General features: G+C 40.8%; 1 protein-coding gene across 13 annotated transcripts in view; it reads right to left on the reverse strand.

The window, feature by feature from the left end:
• Nucleotides 1–3,044: 3,044 nt before the first annotated feature.
• The window catches only part of LOC143023100 (uncharacterized), a 46,112-nt gene continuing 29,973 nt past the window's right edge, over nt 3,045–19,183 (reverse strand). For 4 of the 13 annotated variants that reach the window (XM_076181592.1, XM_076181586.1, XM_076181589.1 and 1 more), the window contains 3 exons: nt 15,303–15,458; nt 12,990–13,101; nt 3,046–10,525 (listed from right to left, as the gene is read on the reverse strand). The gene's annotated coding sequence lies outside the window, so the exon portion shown is untranslated. Of the gene's footprint in view, nt 10,526–12,989; nt 13,102–15,302; nt 15,459–19,183 lie in introns of all 13 variants that reach the window. The other 9 variants (XM_076181577.1, XM_076181578.1, XM_076181580.1 and 6 more) reach the window with 6 other exon arrangements.

Genomic DNA, 19,183 nt, shown 5'->3' on the forward strand with positions numbered 1-19,183 from the left:
CAAAAATAAATTCCCCGGTTTGCGCGAAATACTTCGCACACATATGACTGGGAAGGAAATTACTAAAACGTGATTCTACAAAAATTGATCAGAGGGTCAAACCGTTAGCCATTGATTTTTTTTTTTTTTTTTTGGGGGGGGAGAGGGGAAAGATGGGGAATGTTGCTTAGAAAAAAAAAAACACCCGAGAAATGATAAATTCAAATTCAAATATAACTATATATAATAATATTTTCATCAACATGTTATTATCATTATTGTTATCTTTGAATTTTCATTTAGTGATTTTTGTTTTTTTAGCAACAATCCTCACCTCCTCCCCCCCAAAAATAGAATAAAATATAAAGAAATTAGTAGCTCCATGCAATTAAACATACCATATAATTTCTCTTCCCTAAGACTTTTCATTCACCATTTCAACCATTACCTGGCATACAGAGTAGCCAAGCATGATAGTAGTTCAGCCTTAATGGACCACTCCAGGACCGGTCTATCTTGTGAAGGACTTACAGCCTCTGCCAGTATGTATATGTATATATATATATATATATATATATATATATATATATATATATATATATATATATATGTGTGTGTGTGTGTGTGTGTGTGTGTGTGTGTGTGTGTGTGTGTGTGTGTGTGTGTGTGTGTGTGTATGTGTGTGTGTGTGTATTCACCTTGGTCCTTCGGATCACGTGTTGGACTCGTGATCGACAGCTATTACCCTCCCGTTAGAGAACTCAGAGCTCGTATGACCGATCTATGGGTAATGCTATGACCTTTCACACACACACACACCCAACTCCCCGCCCACGAGAGTCAGAGTAACGACCCGGAGCACAGCGATACCGAAATAATTTCGGCCCTGGGTAGGATTCGAACTGGGTACTGCGAGCACGCACCGTACTTCCCAGTCCAGCGCTCTACCACCGCGCCACCGAGTGTGTGTGTGTGTGTGTGTGTGTGTGTGTGTGTGTGTGTGTGTGTGTGTGTGTGTGTGTGTGTGTGTGTGTGTGTGTGTGTGTGCGTGCGTTCGTGTGTGTGTGTGTGTGTGTGTGTGTGTGTGTGTGTGTGTGTGTGTGTGTGTGTGTGTGTGTGTGTGTGTGTGTGTGTGTGTGTGTGTGTGTGTGTGTGTGTGTGTGTGTGTGTGTGTGTGTGTGTGTGTGTGTGTGTGTGAGTATATGCAGTCAGCTAATACCACAGTCGGACGATAGAATGAGATGAGTAAGCGAAACTATATATTTCGATTGCTAACTGCAATCCTCTTCAGTAGTATTTAGATAAATTACAGCAATGGTCTGAAAAGTGGCTAATGAAATTTAATACAAGTAAATGCAAGGTAATGCACATAAGTAAAAATAACAGTAAGTACGATTACAAGTTATTTGGAAATTCGTTAACAAAAGTGGATAGTGAAACAGATCTCGGCGTAATTATCAGTAACGACCTCAAATCATCCAAGCAGCGTATTTCAGCCTCTGAGAAAGCAAATAAGATTCTAGGACTGATTGCGCGATCTTTTGATTTCAAAAGTCCATCACTCATTAACAAGCTATATAAATCGTTAGTTCGTCCACATTTGGAATATGCTGTTTCCGTATGGTCACCGAATCTCATTAAAGACATTGACAGACTGGAAAAAGTACAACGGCGAGCCACAAAACTGATTCCAAATATCAAAAATAAATCATACGAAAATCGAATAAAACATATGAACCTGTTTTCCCTAAAAAAGCGTAGACTCAGAGGTGACTTGATACAGGTCTTTAAAATTCTAAAGGGAATTGACAACATAAAAAAGTGACCAAATTTTTACATTGAATGAGAATCAGACAAGAAACAATGGTCTCAAACTGTCCGGAAATAGATTAAATTTGGAAGTAGGTAGAAATAACTTTGCCAACCGTGTAGTTAATGAATGGAATAAACTTCCTGCACAGGTAGTGCAATGTAGTTCAGTTCGAAGCTTTAAGAATCATTTAGATAAATACCTAAGTAAGATGCTGTAATGATTATAATTTATCTTATATTTTTAGTTTTTGTTTTGTTATCCTTTGTCTGTCTGATTTTCATTTATTATTAGTTATATGTCAATTTATTATTATTTACTATTTACCTGTTTGTTTATTATTTAACTATACCTATGCATTTATTTATGTATTTTATTTGTTATTTACATTATCATAGTTTTTATTTATTATTTTATTATTAATATGATTTTTTTTTCGCATCCGACCTAGATATGGATCAAAAGGTCTCCTGTCGGCATGCTCTGCCTTTGCAATCCTTTGTACTACTGAAGAGGGTTGGAATATCGAAATATATAGTTTCGCTTTCTCAATTCTTTCTTTCGTTCGACTGTGGTCTTAGTTGTGATTTACAAATGTGTCACTACATATCTCACCAGTGACGGAAACGAGGAAGATGTGAGGGAAAGAATCTCTATTGACAGGTTCATTGCCTTGACAACCTAACTGCTGGCTGGACTAGAGCAAAGAAGTTTCATAAGTGAACAAGAAATCATGAATGTTTACTTGCGCCAAGATAAACTTATGAACGAAAGACCCAAGTTTATGAAGCAACAGACACTGCAAGAGATATTCAAGAATATAGCTAGGAAGCAGGAATCAGCAGCAGCGGCAGCAGTGTCCACACTAGATAATCCACTGCCACCATCTTCAAGTCAACCAGATGTGCTGTCACCACAATCAACAGTTCCTCCATCAATTGAAGCTGTTCCTGTTGCCGATGATGTCATTTTTATGACGGTCAGTGATGATGAAGATGATCCTGACAGACCACCTGCTGCTCCTCTTTAGCTTCTTTTTTTCAAAAAGTACAGGGTGGGTACAGTACAGAGTAGTTTATTTAGTTTAATTAAAATTCTTAGGAGGATCAGTTTTATTTAGTTGAATTAAAATTGAATTCAGATGATGTGTAAAAACCCCATCTGGTATTTAGCTTCTTTCCTAAGAAGTACAGTACGGAGTATTTCATTTAGTTAAATTAAAATTCTTCGGAGGATCAGTTTTATATGTTTTATTAACATTGAATTGAAATTTTACATAAATACCTTTGTTGTATTTTATTTAGTTCGTGAATAATATAAATTCACTTGCTTTTCACTTAGTGTTTATTTTTCCCATTAAAGGACTCTACATACAGGTGGTAATTTTCTTTAAATATATACGGGGTACACCATACAAAATTATAAACTTCAAAAATCCGGCAATCCTCAGGTCCCGAGGTTGCCGGATTTTTGAATGTCAACCTGTAATAATAATATTATTATTATTCTCAAGGGACAAAAACACCTTTACGGGTTTTGGGGGGAAGATATTGACTGTATTTTTGTCATGTGTGAAGGAAGTCGATGTGAGGAAATTACTACGGTGTTCTGTCCAGTTGAAGGAACTCAGTGTGGGATTTTTTTTTTTTTTTTTTTTGTATATATAAGACGCGAATAGAAAAAAAAAATTGGAAGACATAGACATAGAAAACCAAAATCGACGGCATTTTGCCTAGTGTGTACATGGAAATCGACGGTATTTTTGCCTAGTGTGGAGGAAACCGACGGCATTTTTGCCTAGTGTGAAGATGAAAATAAAGACAGCTTTTTGCACTGTATTAAGGGGAAAATCGACGACATTTTTGCCTAGTGTGAAGATAGGGATCGATGGCATTTTTCCCTTGTGTGAAGATGGAAATCGACGGTATTTTGGCCTAGTGTGAAGATGGAAATCGACGGTGTTTTTAAGCCTAGTTTAAGACGCCATCAAAAGGGAAATCAAGATGTTGTCATGGTATCAGGGAGCGAAATTTTCAGGTCAGCACGTGACCTTACGTAACACTGAACGAAACATTCTGAGAAAGCCGTGTAGAGAAAAATGTTTTAAGAGGAATTCTAACAAATGTGTTCTTATCAAAACTTAGCGAAACCTTCTGAGAAAATCCTTAAATACATGTAGTTTTAAAAATATAGAAGAGACGATGAATTTTCACAATTGTGTTGAACGAAACATTCTGAGAAAGAAAGATTAGAAAATATGATGGATTTTGATGCGACGTGACGTCATAACGTCGGCATCAGAGCGCGGGAAGATTTTTCGGTCCTTGTGTATGGTCATCGCGAATAGAACAACAAATAAACGATTTTCTGCCAAATGTGAAGGAAGACATCGACTTGGAAAACAAAAATCGACGGCATTTTGCCTAATGTGAAGATGGAAATCGACGTCATTTTTGCCTAGTGTGTACATCAAAATCGACGGTAATTTTGCTTAGTGTGTAGATGGAATCGAAGTCATTTTTGCCTAGTGTACATAAAAATCGACGGTAATTTTGCTTAGTGTGTAGATGGAAATCGACGGTATTTTTGGCTAGTGTGAAGATGAAAATCGACGGCATTTTTGCCGTGTTAAGGAGAAAATCGACGGCATTTTTGCTTAGTGTGAAGATAGTAATCGACGGTATTTTTGTGTAGTGTGAAGATGGAAATCGACGGCATTTTTTGCCTAGTGCGAACATGGAAATCGACGGTATTTTTGCCTAATGTGTAAATGACGGTATTTTTGCCGTGTGGAGGAAATCGACGGCATTTTTGCCTAGTGTGTAGATGGAAATCGACGGCAGTTTTGCCTAATGTGAATCGACGGTATTTTTGCCCTGTGTGAAGGACGAAATCAACGGTATTTTGTCCTGGTGTGAAGATGGAAATCGACGGTTACATAACACCGAACCAAAATCCGTGTAGAGAAAAATGTTTTAAGAAGAATTAACAAATAAGTTCTTATAAAAACTTAGCGAAACATTCTGAGAAAATCCTTAAATACATGTAGTTTAAAAATATAGAAGAGACGATGAATTTTGACAATTGTGTTGAACGAAACATTGAGAAAAAAAGATTAGAAAATATGATGGATTTTGATGCGACGTGACGTCAGAGCGCGGGAAGATTTTTCGGTCCTTGTGTACGGTCATCACGAATAAAACAAAAAATAATCGATTTTTCTTCCAAATGTGAAGAAAGACATCGACATGGAATACAAAAATCGACATTTTGCCTAATGTGAAGATGGAATCGACGTCATTTTTGCCTAGTGTGTACATCAAAATCGACGGTAATTTTGCTTAGTGTGTAGATGGAAATCGACGGTATTTTTGCCTAGTGTGAAGATGAAAATCGACGGCATTTTTGCCGTGGAGAAAATCGACGGCATTTTTGCTTAGTGTGAAGATAGTAACCGACGGTATTTTGGCGTAGTGTGAAGTTGGAAATCGACGGCATTTTTGCCTAGTGCGAACATGGAAATCGACGGTATTTTTGCCTACTGTGTAGATGGAAATTGACGGCATTTGTGCCCAGTGTGAAGGAGGAAATCGACGGCATTTTTGCCTAGTGTGTAGATGGAAATCGACGGCAGTTTTGCCTAATGTGAAGATGGGAATCGACGGTATATTTGCCGTGTGAAGGACGAAATCGACTGTATTTTGGCCTAGTGTGAAGATGGATATCGACGGTGTTTTTAAGCCTAGTTTAAGACGACATGCAAGGGAAATAGTTTAAGACGACATGCAAGGGAAATCAAGATGTTGTCATGGTATCAGGGAACGAAATTTTCAGGTTAGCACGTAGCCTTACGTAACACTGAACGAAACATTCTGAGAAAGACGTGTAGAGAAAAGTGTTTTAAGAAAAGACGATGAATTTTGACAATTGTGTTCTTGTTAAAATTGAGCGAAACATTCTGAGAAAATCTTTAAACGCATGTAGAGAAACGGTTTAGAAATATAGAAAAGACGATGAATTTTGACAATTGTGTTAAACGAAGCATTCTGATTTTTTTAAACACGTGGAGAGAAAGATGTTTTAAAAATATAGAAAATATGGATTTTGATGCGACGTGACGTCATAACGTCGGCATCAGAGCGCGGGAAGATTTTTCGGTCCTCTTGTATGGTTATTTATTAATGAATATAGGCCTAGGTTAATTGGCGTGGGATTTTTACCAATGGGATTATGACCTTATGGGACTCTGTCATGGATTCGACACAGGCAAGGTCATCATATCAAGACAACAGGTCAGGACTCGCAGTAATGGATTTAAACTGGACAAACTTAGATAAAGTTGTTTTAAGAAACGGTTAGACAACTAGGGATGACAGGTGGTAATAGACATGGAACTGCCTAATGTAGGCCACATGGTCTCTTGCAATCTCCTTCGTTCTTATGTTCTTATCACACTGGGCGCCGACGACCGTCGAGAGCTCGTTCGAGTCAAAAACGACTTCGGTTACAAAATCCAAAATTTTCAAATATTCAAATAATATTTCCGTTACATCTAGCAAAGATTGATGAACTTAGAGATAAGTGTAAACATAGACACGGATGTTAGACATACTGTTGAATTGTTCTTAGTTAGGGATATCTAGGTTTCTATATTCAAATAGAGGTTGGAGGTAGGATGTCGGAGGAAAAATAGCCCAGTGTGATTGATAGTAACCCTCCTGGAGGTCAGCCATATTGGATTTGCAAGTCTGCTCCTAGATGCTACGCAAGTTTGACGACAATTATTAAAAGATCAAATTATTTGTAATGGAAATTCCCTTAACGATAATATAAAATGATGAAAATAATATGTATTTTGGGATCTGGTGATTTCACCGACAACAATTCATCGACACGCTCAATTCATTGATATACACAATTCATCGGAAAAATAAAAATATTCTAATTTGAAATATATAACTAGATTGTGTTTTCACCCTTCATTTAGCATACTTTTACCTTTGATAATGAAATAATTACTTTCATAACCTTTATTTAGGATGAAGAATTTCTTTTCGTAGTATTTATCAAGAATAGTTAAAATTCATTATGGCAGAACTATTGAAAATGACAAATTAGTTTAAATTAAACTTAGAACTATAAATTGGTTTACTTAAAATTAACAAGCTAGGTTGGGCTATTGCCCGCAAATAATCAACGACGTTGTTATATGGATATCTTTCTAAATGTTTTTTTTTTTTATCCGTTCAGAAAAGTCACGTTATTCTTTTGTGGTTGAAATGAAGTGCCAGGCAAGTATTGATCGACTTTGACTTCATTATAGTTTTGTTCCTTGATTTAGTACACTTTACCTTTGATAATGAAATAGTTACTGCCATAGCCTTTATTTAGGACACTACAAAAACAAGGTAGAATTTCTTTTCGTATTTATTAAGAATAGTCAAATTCTGTAATGCCAGAACTATCAAAAATGACAAATTAGTACTTTTTAAAACTATGGCATAGGACATTTGAGACACAGGTTGCTGGACACCACCCTAATATTTGGAATTTTTTTGACTACCTGATGAAAGAACAAAACTATAATGAAGTCAAAGTCAATCAATACTTGGCTGGTACTTCATCTCAACCACAAAGAAAGAAATATCGTGACTTCTGAATGGATGAAAAAAAAAAACCATTGTAGAAAGATATCCTTCATATAGCAACGTCGTTGATTATATATTTGCGATGCTCTAATACACTTGGCCAGCAAGCATCTTCCAAGAAATACTTTCAGATGTACTGAACTTTCAGATACAAAGGCGAATCACCCCTCTCCTCCTCAAGTGGTTTGAAATACCATACATACAATAAGTAGGACGCTGGCTGCCTGGCTGGCTGGCTGAGCGGGTTAATTAGGGTCTTGCTACACGAGGCGCCGATCGCCGGGACGGTGCTTCGAGCCCTGCCACCAGTGAGTAGGATCAAGCACGTACATACATATTCCAAAGGCTTTTTTTTTCCCTAACATGGGAGGTAGCCAAAAAGAAAAAGGCATAGAAACCACTCCCACCCATTCCATCCCCTACACACTCCACCCTCTGCCCTCCCTCTCTCACATCTTGGCACCTCCTGCATGATGACGGGTCATCCCTGCATCTTGTCCACTGCCATGGGTCAGAGGCAGTGTCGCAAGACACAGCAAGAGCGCTTCGTTAATTCGGCAACCCCCTCCCCTCCCCATCCCCCTCATGCAGAAAAGGAGAAGATGGGGAGAAATCCCTTTGGGCTGTGTCATTTTATTTCTCACACATGCTCCCTCACCCCCCATCCCCCCCACCTCCTCATGCATCACAGCACACCAAGTACATGGTTCATTAATTTCTACACTACCAAGCCCTAGCCTCCTGATGCGAGGGTTTTGTGATGACGTTAAACCAAATCAAAATCAAATTGACGATGAGCAAACTTGTGACTCGTGCTGGAATTAATGCACTACATTTTATACAATCTCCATGAAAACACGACGAGCTAAAGTCCTGAGCACGATCGGTACCAAGACAGACACAGTGTGAAGTCGCTTGAATTATTTACTTTCGGCGGACCAGCACCTATGCATGCTGTGCATCGTAAGTCGTGACCAAAACTAGCTTTCTGCGTAACAAGCACAGCACCTTGTGCCTTTTCAACGGGAAAATGGTTCGAATTCACGAGTGCTGCCGTTAGTCGTCAATCTAGTTTTCTAATGATGTGCTCCACGACGCGTAGCACTGTGAGACCACATTACGTTTAAACCCTTCGCTAACGTATTTTGCACAGAATTTATGACGCCAAGGTGCTGAGCTTGTTCAAAGCTGGCTGGCCCACGACGACCCGTCAAAACCCTTTTCATGCCTGCCGAAGGCCAACCTTAATTAAAGAAGAAAGAGATGAAGAAGGAAGAATCTGGAACAAATATCTTCTAAATACCGTAGGCATGACAGGGGTTAATTATTTCAACATGGCTTCTCCACGCTGATAACAAAACAAGTGGTTTCCACTTTATTTGGTTAAGTGGATTCAGCTGCCTTATCTTATTGTCGAGGAGCATGTTTATGGCAAACTGTGCAAGGACCTGGAAGGTACTTTGAGCATACGAGGCACGATTGCTCAACGTACACATGCTGTAATCTGCCACAAGTCCAGTAAAAACTGAAGGAACAAAAAATGAAAGTGATCCTTGTCTGTTGTTGTCTGCTTGAATTTAATCACCTGTGGCGGCATCCTTTTTCGTACGTGTGCCGACTCGCTTCACTTTTTCAAGTCATTTTTTTCTTTTTATCAATTCAGATTCTAAATCGTCCTCTTGTTAGTTGAGGATGAGTCTGATGTCAGATGGATCCTCATCTGGACGAGTGGGTTACAAAGTCACTACTTGCAGCAGAGGTCGGCGTGACGGAGGTTCGAACCCTGCCGCCACTGGTGAGTTGGACCAAGGGTCTGGTTCATTAAATCCCATTGCCATATGACTCGTTACTTGTTGGTCTATGTCCTACTCTTGTCTGCTTTGCATTTACTGGGAAGACATCAAATCCTCACGGCACATTAGCTACGCCTACAGCAAAACAGCACTATCTCTCACACATTCTCACGCAATTCCTGTACATTACTCTTATCTGTTGCACTGGATAATCAACTTATCCAACTTACTGATCATATATATACACATACACAGTGCCAATATATACATAAACTCTTGTAATATACAGTCAGACATTTGTGACCGTAACTCAATTTACAGGGGTATAAATTTGTGTCATACACACTGATCCAAACACGAATTTGCCAAGCAATCCAATGTTCGGTTAAAAGTTCCAAGAGTAAGGAATGCACATGTTGTTAGCATGTGCTGAGAAATGGATGTCACAGGATTATTGTGCTGACGACTCTACAGTCACGACAGCAATCTAACGCTGCTGCTGCTCCTGGGCTTACTTTGGTTCACGTGCAGAGGTTGGTTGCGCAAACGTCGGGAGTGACCGCGGTTGCCGCAGAAGGGTAGGAGGAGGAGGAGGATACGGTGCTGGGCGAACGACACTGAAGCCTGCCTGCTTTCAGGTTCTGAAGGTTCTCTTTGGTTGACCTGCCAGGGACCCCCCTTCTCTCTTGCAACAAGACACTGCGACGGGAGTTCCAGTTCCCGGTGACGCGTCCTCCAGGGGCGTAACAACACTCGTGGGAGAACTTGTGTCCAGAGGAATGTTTGTATCCGTGCAGGATGTGGTGGTCGTCCCTGGGGACACAGCTGCGGCCGATACCACAGATAGGAGAGTCGGTGTTGCTGCTGCTGCAGGGGGTGGGGACGGGGTAGCGGGAAGCGGACTTGCGGTGGTACCCGATGTAGGGTGGTCTGTCACTGTGATGGGCAATGAGAGGAAGTGTGCCTGTGGTGGATGGTGCGTCTGTGCTGGACATGATGGTCACCTTCTAGGTAAGTGTAGACGTGGTCGTCGTAGGCAATGCTGATGTGACTGTGGTGGTTGGCGTGGGTAGCGTGGCGGGGGTGGTTGGGAGGTGCGTGATGACTGTGGCACTAGGAGGAGCAGGAGCAGGAACTGAGGCGGCGGCTTTGGCAGCACGGTTGTGAATGAGATGACTCTTGACGAGGTGCCCTGCTGCCAGCGCTGCCATCAGAGACAGTTCTCGGGCCAAAAGTGTAGCAGCAACTATCTTGGCAAATTGTGCAGCATTTTCTCCAGGACTCCTGATTTGCACCTGAAATAAAAAAAGAGGATCATTTTGGAGTATCAAAGACAATAAATCTGCTTTTGTCAAAGGGAAGTTATGCGATTACATACAAATAACAAAAGTCCTTTATCCATTATAAAGAAGTAGCTGAGTCAAGACTAAAATCCATTAATATAATTACATCAAAACCCATTTAATGCCCTGCCCCTCCCATCTCAGCACCTTATCCTTGTTCCTTGCCATGCTGCAGGGGAGGGAGGGAGGGCAAACTATGGCCTGTGGGTCCCATGCCTGCGTGTCAAAGGTTCTTATGCAGCCCATCAAGAAATTTTTGCCCCCCCCCCCTTTTTTTTTTTTTAATTGCATTACTTTGTTTTTCCAAGTATTAAGGAAGAGAGGCTGGAGGGGGTGGATAGCTTTAGACACTTGGGGGGGGGGATATGGTAGGAAAGAGAGGAGTGGAGGTGGAGTGTAGATTAAGGGAAGCAAGGAAATGCTTTGGGGGATTAAAAAGTGTAACAAGAAATGGACATCTGGCAATGGATGCCAAGAGGAGATTGTAGTGTGAAAAAGTGATTGTGCCGACAGTACTGTAAGGGGCAGAAAGATGGAACATAAGAGAGGACTTTAAATGTGTTTGAGATGAAATGCCTGAGGAGTATGGTAGGGGTTACTAGGCTGGATAGGGTGAGAAACAAGGAGGTGAGGAGGAGAGCAAGGTGGAGAAGGAGTTGGGAGATGAAAGGGTTGAGGAAAGAGTATCATCGAGATGGTTTGGACACAAGGAAAGAACGAGTGAAGAAAGATTAGTAAAAGAAGTGTGGAAGGTAGAGGTGGATGGAGTGAACATAAGGGGGCGACCTAGGATGAGATGGATGGATGGGGTGAAAGGGGCTTTGGGGAAGAGGGGAATGTCTGTTGAGGAAGGAAGGAAGGAAGGGAGAAGACAGAAGATAGGGGTGAGTGGAGAATGGTTGTGTATGGATGATGCTGTGATGAATGAAAGGGAGTGGGTGGGGGATTGGGAGTACGTACGTATGAATGACATTTTGATGCAGCCCGAAGGGATTTCTCCATGTCTTCTCTTTTTCTGCATGACGGGATGGAGAAGGAGGGAGGGAGGGAGGGAGGGTCAACAAATAAATGAAGTGGCTTTGTTGTGGATGTGCTGTGTCTTGCTGCACTGCTTCCGACCCAGGGTAGTGGGCGAGATGCAGGGATGACCCGTCATCCAGGAGGAGCCAAGAAAAGAGAGAGGGAGGGAGGAGGGGTGGTGATTGGAAGTGGAGTGGATGTGGGGATGAAATGGGCGGGAGTGGATTTATGACTTTGACTTTGGATACATCCCTCATAAGGGGGAAATAGCCCTTGGTATTATTATACATGTGTATGTTGTTTTTCAAATAGACGTGTTTCACATCAAGTTTCTATTGTAAAGTATTAATTGGGGATGCAGCAAGAAGCTGTGCTTCCACAGCAGCAGCAGCAGCAGCAGGGCCCTGTAACAGCCAGAGGTGACTTACTTGGAGTGCTGCAGCATAATTACGTCATGACCCTTTCCATCATTCCTCATAAACTTGCTTTCAGTTATGCTGTTATGATTTTTAACGTTTACCAAGCCTTGCTCTGGATGTGTTGTGTCTTGCGACACTGCTTCTGACCCAGGGAGGGCAGTGGACGACTCGTCATCCAGGAGGTGCCAAGATAAGAGGGGGAGAGGAGGGTGGAGGGGTGGAGTATGTAGGGGATGGAATGGGTGGGAGTGGTTTCTATGCCTTTTTCTTTTTGGCTACCCCCTGTGTAAGGGGGAGAAAGCCTTTGGTATATGTATGTATGTATCTTTTTCCTGTTAATTACAATCACTTACCATGAAATATACAAAAACATGAATATCAAATGAATATGTTGAATGCCCGATTGAAAGTTTGGATCAGACCTGCAAACTCTACATTTCCCAAAGCCCAAACTGTTCTCGATATTTCGAGAAACCATTACTATGTTACCCTTCTTTACGGAATCGTTGGCATCAAATTGTTTTCCCAATTTTTCTTTTTAAAGTTGCAATTCACAATGTATTTTATCTGTGGGAAATGTACTAAGTTTAAATCAAAGGATATTGATAGAGAATCTTTGACTTTGTAGACACGACTTTAAACGAACGTTTTCAAACGACAATTCAACAACAGTAATAACAGTAGTACTATTTACACAATATCTCTTATTCTCTTTAAATAAGTATCTTACGTGGTGAAGAACTGAATTTAATTTTATTTAATCAAGATCACTCAATGATTAAAGTTTTGAAAAATTAACTTCATATCCATATGACAAATCCTAACCTTAGGCAGATTCCAGAAAAAATCAGTCAAATGCCATTCTGTCAATTTTTGAGAAAACAAAATAGTTTACCAAAGTTATTTTACCGTAGAAAAAGTTCTAGATGTTGGAGGAAAACCTTTCAAGTAATAGTGTTATTGTTTCCTATACTTACCTAATATATACTTTGAGCCGATTCTGTGAAGGGTACGGAATTGATGGTAAGTGCAGAGTAGAGCTCCGCAACGGACTACTGTCATAAGGACGACGTCGACCCCTTGATATTCCTGTGATAAAGAAATACATTTTGATGCAATGCTACTCCACATGATTTAGGTTATAAAGACAAATCCCATGGCAATTATAATTTATCTTATTTATTTTTGTCAGTGGTTACGCGTGAACTTGAGATTCAAATGGGCTGTAAAAAAACAAAAAAAAATAAAGAAAATTTGATGAAAGTCCATTTCTTAGCTGTCGATATTTTGTCAATATCCCGTGCATGCAGTTCCCAAATAATAATAATAATAATAATAAATAATAATAATAATGAATCAACGTAAATCATTTCGGCAAACAAATAAAATATAAGAATGATGCATATTCTTGTGATCTCATTTCCAGTTCCACTACCACTCGACAATAATTATTGCAGTTGACATGATGCAAACCAATGAGTAAGGCTTATATATATATGCGGAAAAACCACCAAGGAAAAAGAAAAACTGATGACCAAGCGCTTTCGTCTATTCAGGGTACATATTTAGAATCACGAGTTTATGTGATTTCTCATGCAAATTATATATATATATATACATCTACACTGAATGGTTCCCAGCAATCAATTGATATCTTTATTCTTGATAGCGCATTGGTTTAAGTCACTGTAACTTTGTTACGGGTTAGCTGGGTTCGAATCCTCAGCTCGTCCATGTTTCAATTTCCAACAAAATGTCTCCATCGAGCAATTCTTCAGTCTCGATTGCGATGGCATGGAATTAAAAGTTGTTTGTGGTTGAATAAAGATATATATATATATATATATATATATATAAAACTAATTTAGTGTTGCACAGAAAATAAACAAAAGAAATGTTCTACAACTTAGTTGTTTGTTACTGGGCACAACATCGACGACACAACTGGTAAGTCAGGACAGCATGCTAAAGCATACCTACACGATTGACTCAATATATCGACATGGTTTTATTGTGCTAATATTTGTCTACCCCTTCATGGTTCCATTTTATTGCACAATGTCGTCAGTTGAGTGAAGTGTTTCAGATATCATCACTCGGACACCCTTCTTGCGAGACATTTCGACAAGATCTTGCGAGACATTTCGACAAGATCTTGCGAGACATTTCGACAAGATATTGCGAAATGTTACGTTCACACTACTCATTGTCGTCATATTGTGCAATAAAATATCAAACTCCTTTTGAGGTCTTTTATATACTGTGTTATTCTTCAATACAATCCCTACATCGTCAATGAAAGAAATAATTAAAGAAAACATTAAAGTATTTAGAAAGTATTGATGAAAATCTTTGAAAAGGAAAACAATAATCAATAATGAAAGTCATGGCAAGATCGCATTGGCATCAGATTTTGGCAGAATTTTTATTTAGCTAATACTTGTTTCTGTCTCTATCATCTGAGCTGTTTATGAATTCTGTAAAGAATGGAGGCAAGAGTTATGGACTGCAGAAACTTCCTGCCTTCTCCTTCAGATGTTATCACACCACTGGGCTATTTCTCCTGCGACATCTGGGATGATTCTACCTCCATTTGAGTAACTAGAACAAGACTTCGCTAATTACAGAAATCATTTCATCAACATGTCTAACATGCGTATAGCTTTACAATCTTAATTACATCATTCAGTTTTGCCATTTATAACGAAGTTAATTTGATATTTGGAGGTTTCAAATATATATATATATATATATATATATATATATATATATATATATATATATACATACATACATATACCAAGGCTTTTTCCCCCTTCCAAGGGAGGTAGCCAAAAAGGGAAAGGCATAAAAACACTCCCACCCATTTCATCCCTAAATACACTCCACACCCCTCCCACCCTTCCTCTCATCTGAGCACCTCCTAGATGACGGGTCATCCCTGCACCCTGCCCACCGCCCTGGGTCAGAAGCAGTGTCGCAAGACACAGTACATCCACAGCAAGGCCGCTTCATTTAATCGGCGACCCCCCCTCTCCGTCCCCCTTTGCATATAAGGATGATGTTGTGACTGCATGAGGAGGAATGGGCGGGGGGGGTGGGGTAGTATGTGTGAGTAAATTTTGACGCAGCCCTTATATTATATATATCATATATATATATATATATATATATATATATATATGTGTGTGTATATATATATTGTAACCAAAGTCGTTTTTACTCAGACGAACTTTCAACGGTCGGCGTTAGTGAATCCCAGCGTGATAATACATTAAGTGCTCGCTTACCTGAGATGTGGCTGGCGGCTTCTCGTCTTTGTAACCGTCAGACAGAGAGTATTGTGACAGTCAAGGTGATGACAGAAAAGATGACTTCCCAGGGTTGCGTGGTGCACAGTCGCCCATGACGCCACATCCCCAACTGAACGACACCCCAGCTTTGGGCTGCAAAAAAGATAAATAAAACAAATAATGATGATGATAACGACAACAACAATTATTATAGTAATAGTAATAATACATACATACATATACCAAGGCTTTTTTCCCCCTTACCAGGGGGGTAGCCAAAAAGGACAAGGCACAAAAACATTCCCACCCATTTCATCCCCGAAAACACTCCACACCCCTCCACCCTCCCTCCCATCTTAGCACCTCCTAAATGACGGGTCATCCCTGCACCCTGTCCACTGCCCTGGGTCAGAAGCAGTGTCGCAGGACACAGCACATCCACAGCAAGGCTGCTTCATTAAATCGGTGACCCCCCTCTCCGTCCCCCCATATAAAGGAGAGGACGGGGAGAAATCCCTTCGGGCTGCGTCAAGTAACAGTAATAATAATAATACCAATAATAATAATAATAATAATGATGTAGTCCAGGCAATATAGCACATTTTAGGGCCCAACTTGGAACAAATTGCAAGAGAATTGTTTTCACCACAGGGCATGCCCATGAGGTGTCTAGAACATCACACTAAAAGTCCTAAGAAATCCATGTTGAGGAAATATGTCTAATTTGCATAAATCCAAGATGGCCACCAATTTTCGATTATTTGCCATATCTCCTCATTTAGATGTAATAATTGAGTCATTTAAAGTGCTAAAATGGGGTTTTTTATCACAAGAATTCACGTGGAATAGGTTACATTTTTATTGGATAAAGAATTTATAGCCAAAAATCCAATATGCTGGAAAGAATGTCTATTTTTAAAATGTATTTGCTCAACATTTTATATTTTCGGTGCATTTTTTAACCTAGGGCCTACTGAAATGTAGGAAAACATGATTGTAGCCAGAGATAAGTTTATTATCATACTCATGAACAACAGTAAGCCTATGTTTCAACAACAGATCATCAACATTAATTTCAAGAGTGTCAATTCCAGTTGTGCCACTTTGCGGTATCCGGCTTAAGCGTCGTCGTCTACATTATCTGATCAATGTGGCACCTGTGAGTTAGAACAACTTGTACCACGACATTCTCTACACACGGCAGTGCAATGGAGACCATATATTTGGCATGTGCACCTCCTTGTTTTGCAGTTTTTCTTGCAGCTACAACAGATGACATCCAGTATCTCCGGTGGTGCTGCGGGCTGATCTGTCTGTATAGGCATGTACCTTCTGTCCACAATGTGCCATCCCCAATCTTGTGGCTTCATGTTGACACATGTTCCTTTCTACTCCATTACCTGGTAATAGACACGGAGGCTATGGAATCTTGCAGCTGCTGATGTTGGGGGTAGAGTTTGTGGTTCCACGGAAGATGTGCTCTTGGAAATCTTGTCACAGAACCGCTTGTATCTTAAGCTGTCCAGTCCTTCCTCTCTGGTACCACCGTACAGTGATACCAGAGCTTTCTCTCCTGCAGCAGTTATGTCCTCCGGTATTTGCTCTGATTTGTGGAACATCTCTAATTGCTCACGAAACAGGGAATCAGTCTTCACCTTCTTCACTGCCAAACCTTTTCCCAATCCAAACGGGCGACTAGTGGTATCGCAGCCAAGAACAGCATGGACAAAGAGCAGATGGTCACAAATCTGAGGACCCAGCAACTCTTTCGACTGCTTTATGCACCATACCCTTCTCGATTTGGTGGCTTGCTTTGACTCTGATACCAGAAACAGTTCGTTTGCGGTCATATCAGCGTGATACAACAGTAGGACCAACAAATCTGTGTCGTCACCAATGAGAACCGTATCTCTTGTTCTGGCAAGGGCAAGGGCTGTTTGAACAATGAGGACATCAGCATCATGCTTTGCGTGTTCTGTGCTGCATCCAGCCCTTTCTAGTTTGTCGCTGAGAAAATGTATGAAGCGCTGTTTGTTTGTCTTGTTGTTCAGGAAGTCCTCCTTCTTGGATTGGATGATCATATCACCACCAAAGTTTACGGTCAAACTAGAGCAGGTTCCTGTTCTTCTTTGTTGTGTGGCATCTTTAGTTGTGGGTTCATCTCTGTAGCCATCAAAAACAATGACAGCAGCTCCATATTTCTGTGTCACATATCTGACATAAATCTGACACACACTATCATATGTGGAACCTCTTGGCCAGGGAATCCGATGGAGTAGCGCGCCGCCATCAAGGACATATTGGACTTGGTCTCCACTCGGCTCACGTTGTTCATCTATAGACTTCCACAGAACATCAGCAAGGACTGCCTTATTGGCCTGCAAGGGAAGGGATGACGAGTCAAATAAGGCAGGAGGGTGGCTACAGAGTTCGAACTTAAATAACGTTGACAAGTCTTCGTAACGTTCACCTACAATTACCAGTCGCTGGAACACCAATTGTGGATCCACTACTACAGATTCCCCTCTGACTTTGACAGTTGATCTGGATGCAAGTGTCATTGCTTCATCGGCTTTTTGGAAGGTGAATTCTTCCACAGATTTCCCTGCCATGCTCACAAGAATCTTGTCTCCAATTTCTTTTGCTTGGTCAACATTGACTCCGTCCTGAGCGGCCATGCCATTAGCAATGTTGTGAAGTGAGGTATTCTCCTTGAATGGATCTCTTTCCTTCAGATAGCTGATAAGATCGAGGGTGTCCTTGATATCTCTGGCCTGTCCAGCCTTCGAAATATCTTTGTGGTGGTCGCTGGTTTCGTAGGAGACCCCGCTGAACTTCTGCATTGCATCGTTGATGTTTGCGCATGCTGGCATGGATAGGACCCACAGTAAGCGCTGAGTCTTTGTCATCCCTTTTCCTCGAGTTAGGCCCCCCATGCGTCTTTATACTTCTCATCAAAACCTGTTCGATGATCAGATCTGTGGAGAGCCCTGCCCAGTATCTATCACTGCGCCGCACAACGTGGTATCCCTCTTGGAACTTCTTATACACATCCGGATGCGTATTTGGTAGTTTTGTCATCATTTGCAGGTATACATATGCAGACTTTGTATACTGTCGGTGTCCAGAAGCGCCAAGGTAGGGAAGCATATCGTGCACACATTGGAGGTGTAAGCTCCAGTTCCCTGTTCTTTCAGCTTTAATAAATTTCCGCAAGATGTCCACCATGTTGAGATACTGCAACCAGAGTTTTGCTGTTGGCATAGTCATCATATCCTTTTTGTTGTCAAGTTCAGTCTGGATTCTTTGCAACACTTTTGCAGAACAAACTTCTTCCACTGAGAGGGAAGAGGACATTGCTCTGTCATACACTTCACTTGCTGTAGTTATGTCAGTCGTCACTGTATCTGAAGGAATATCTTGTGGTTCTACATTATCTGTCTCAGTATCAGCAGTTGCCACTTGTGGTTCCTGAACTGTGTCTTTGGTTGGCACAGGCACATTGTAGGCATCAGCAACCAAAATGGTGTTCAGTGCAGCATCTACCAGCGTATGTCCCCGCACTGCTCTGGAAACAGCTTTGCCTGTCATCATGTGGGGCACTGTGTTTCCAGCATATACCACTTCGAGCGACTCCTGCAGTCCCGAGCCTGCCATTAAGTGACCTATGCTCCCAGTAAAGCTCATCTGCATGTGAAATCCCCCAAGCCTGAGGACTATGCGCTTGAGATCACTGTCATTTGATTGAGACCTATATTATAATCGTTAAAGCTTTCCAGTACAAGGGTTGGTCGAATGTGAGGACTGGAGGAACGTCGTATAGTTGAGCCTGGGTAGACACAAACTTCATTGTAGAGTAGATACATGAAGCTTGACTG

The sequence above is a fragment of the Oratosquilla oratoria genome, unplaced genomic scaffold, assembly GCF_046742065.1.
Source record: "Oratosquilla oratoria isolate Oo_2021 unplaced genomic scaffold, ASM4674206v1 SCAFFOLD337, whole genome shotgun sequence".
NCBI classification, from domain to species: Eukaryota; Metazoa; Arthropoda; class Malacostraca; order Stomatopoda; family Squillidae; genus Oratosquilla; species Oratosquilla oratoria.